Here is a 3,739-nt window from a genome sequence, read left to right as displayed (position 1 = left end):
GGCATGTTGTTATCTCTTCACTTATAATAATGCATTATAATCATTTGTTCATATGTCGGCCCAAGCAACCACATGGCGTAGATTCTTATTCAAACTGTAGGCAAATCCTCTAAGATTTAAGTGCTTGGCTTAAGTGTATACATATGTTTATCTAGGGAGAGAGTCTGCAACTTTCAGGAGATTCTCAAATGTATATCTGTTTCCTCTTCATACAGTGAGTTCTGAGAGGACAAGGACCAGGTCATATTTATTTGGGGATTCCCAATGCCTAGTAAAAGTTTATTGAATAGATGAAGAACAGCTATATTTATAAAAAAAAAAAAAAAAACAAAGAACAGATGATTTGAGAAGTACAGATGCTTGGGGGTTACTTCAGAAGAGGACAGATATCATCTACTCAGGTTATCAGAAAAGGGTTTTTTGGTTTTTGGTTTGTTTTTTTTTTTTTTTGGAGGGAAAGTAACATTTCAGTTGATCCAGCAAAGATACTTATGATTTTCACAAGTATAGATCAGGAATGAAAGATGTAGGACTAAGTCGTGATTTGGAAATAAGAATATTGTGCCCAGGAGTGCCTGGGTGGCTCAGTTGGTTGAGCATCTGACTTCGGCTCAGATCATGATCTCAGGGTCGGGGATCAAGCCCCATGTTGAGCTCCCCACCTGGCAAGGAGTCTGCTTCTCTCTCTCTCTCTCTCTGCCCCTCCCCCCCCCAGGCTTGTGCTCTCTTTCTCTCTCAAATAAATAAATAAAAATATTTGTAAAAAAAAGAATATTGTGCCCAGTTTGGAGATATGAGGGAAATGACTCAATTGGATAGAATTGTGGGGTTTCCCTTGTACAATCAGAACCTGTCTCTACTATTCCCACCTTGAAGAGTTCCATGCCATGAAGCAGACCCAAATAAAGACCTTGGGAAAGTGAAACCTGAAATTATTTGCAAAAGTTTGTTTGTGCATTTATCTGGGGAAAGTGTCTTTAGATTTCAAAGCCTTCAAAAAGTGAACTGTGATACCCTGCTTCCTGGAATTAAAAAAAAAAAAAGAATTGAAAGATTGAGAATCATTGCCCTTTAATTTAAAAAAAAAAGACTACATATGAATTAACAAAGGTGCATAAGCAAAGCTGAACATGTTACAGCTGCTGAGTCTTCTAATCCCCCTCCAGAGACTTAGAGTGATGCTAATAATGTGTTCTCAGCCAGTCACCACAGAATAGAATGGTCCATGGAGCAGAGGGGGACAGGTGTGACTGCAGCATTCTGGATCTCATTCTTCCTCACATTAGCATTTGGAAGACTTTCAACAGGATAGTGCCTGGTTGATAATATTCTGAGAACCTTGGCGCCCATTACCTAGCCCAAGAGAGTTGTTCAATAAATGAATGAACCATAACAAGAGAGTCATAATATAGCAAGGAAGCAGATGATATTGCTGGGAAACTCTCCTAGCACTGAAGTCTGAACACCATCAAAACACAGAGGATGCTGGCCCAGGGGATTCAAGTCAAACAGAAAGTTAGTGGCAGCATCCAAAATCAACTCTGGCCTCCTGAAACCCAGCCAAGAAACCTTTTTATGTTCATTTTAAATAAACATTTTGTCAAATGTAAAGCTTCCAAATATTATCAAGCAGAGCTCTATTGGATGCTACAGAACTGGGATCTTCCAGGAAAGAAATGTGAAGAACATAAATTTAACTGTTTTGCTACATACTGGTGAAGTGTGGTATGGCAGAGAAGCTCTATAAAAGCAGGAACACTTAAGAAAAAGAAAATGGTACAGGGTTAAATTTAAACATCATTAAGTGTAAGAGTGAGATCATGGGGGAAAAAAATCTCTCATGGACAAAAATAATCCATGAAAATTAAGGAGTGCACTTGTCGTGATGAGCACCAAGTGATGTGTTGAATCACTATATCCTACACCTGAAACTAATATTAACACTGTATGCAAAAATAGTAATAATAATCATTCTTGCAAGAAAAGTTTGGTAAGTTGACTATTGAAATGTAACATATCTAACATCAAAAAAGAAAAAACATAAAGTCAAATTCAAGTGAAACCCTAGAAGAAAATCTACTTTTATTTATTTAAATTATGGTACATTCATATACTAAACTACTATATAATTACCATAGAATATTGACCTGGGTCTATATGTGCTGGCTTGAAAGATGCTCAGTTATACTGATGTGTTGGAAAAACAAACTGAACAATAGTGTGTTAAAATGATACAGACATAGTTACATAGTTATAGAAATGTACATATTGCAACATGTATATAACCATCTAAAAAAAATAGAGGGCAGACCCTTGTGTGCTTGTCTTTCCAAGCAGGACTTGATGGGGGGATTTTTACTCCCTATAATTTATATCTATGTGTTAATTAAATGTTTATGATAATGAGCTTTTTTACTTTTTTCACTTTTTATTATTGAAGTACAGTTCACATATCATGTTACATTAGTTTCAGGTATAAAATATAGTGATTCAGCAATTCTATACATTACCCAATGCTCATGACATTTAGTGTAGTGACCATCTGTCACCATACAACATTATTACATTATCATTGACTCTATTTCCCATGCTGTACCTTTCATCTCCATGACTTATTTATTTTATAACTGGAAGTTTATACCTCTTAATCCCCTTCAACCACATCACCCATTCCCCCAGCACCTTCCTTGTATTACTTCCTTAATCAGGAAAAAAATGTTTAGCGGTAACAAGGACAGATAAAAGGAAAAAAGATGCTGTACCTGATAAGTGACAGTGATGAGTAATAGCAATCTAGAGTCTGGCTGTGCCTGGGTTCAAATCCTGATTCTGCTACTTACAGGGAGCAAGTGCTTTGTGTTCCTCATCTGTAAAATGAGGATAATAATTGTACCTACCACATAGGAGCGTTGTGAGGTTACATGAAAAGATACATGAAAAATGCTTGGAATAGTTCCTGGCACATAGTAAGAGCTCAACAAATGTGAGCAGCTCACAGCAAAAACACTCCTTCAATTTTAATACCCATTTTTCTTCAAATATTATCATCATCTTTGTCTCTTCCTCAGTCCAAAATTTTAGCTGTCATTTGGGGAATCTTTTTTCTTTAGAACATATTATATATATATATGATATATAGCAGTATATATGAGGACGTATAATATATATTTTATGATTTAATAATGAAAGTGAAGGAGAAAAGGGGATTTGCTTATAGCCTCTTTCTATTATGAAAAGTGAAAGATATTTGCATTGTCATAGGAGCTACTTGGATTAATTCAAGTCTTCAGAGGGATGGGATAAGGATGATTAGGATTCAGAGATGCAGGGCATTGAACTGTACTGATCGGTGGGATCCAGAGATTAGAGATGTTAACACCACTTGGGTTTGTTTGTTTTTTGGTTTTTTTGGCAGGATAGGGAGAGAATTCATTACTGACATTTATTGCAGATGCTGCCTTCTCCCCAAGTCCCTGAGGGCAAGTTTCATCAGATACCCCAACTGTGAAATCTGACCTTGCCTTTCATCTGAAACCTGAGGCTAATGCCATGCTTATCACCACCTGGCATCCTGATCAGAAGCACAATGGCTCTCTTGACCTCTAGGAAGAAACTTCTTCTAAACCTCCACATCTGTTGCTTATATTCTTTCTCCCTATCAAGGACCAGAATTCATATCTATTCAAGACCTGCAGACAGGTGGCAGAGTCGTCAGCTAGTGGAATTCACTAAAGAGAGG

The sequence above is a fragment of the Neomonachus schauinslandi genome, chromosome 9 (assembly GCF_002201575.2).
Source record: "Neomonachus schauinslandi chromosome 9, ASM220157v2, whole genome shotgun sequence".
NCBI lineage: Eukaryota > Metazoa > Chordata > Mammalia > Carnivora > Phocidae > Neomonachus > Neomonachus schauinslandi.
Note: the sequence above shows the minus strand (reverse complement) of the source record.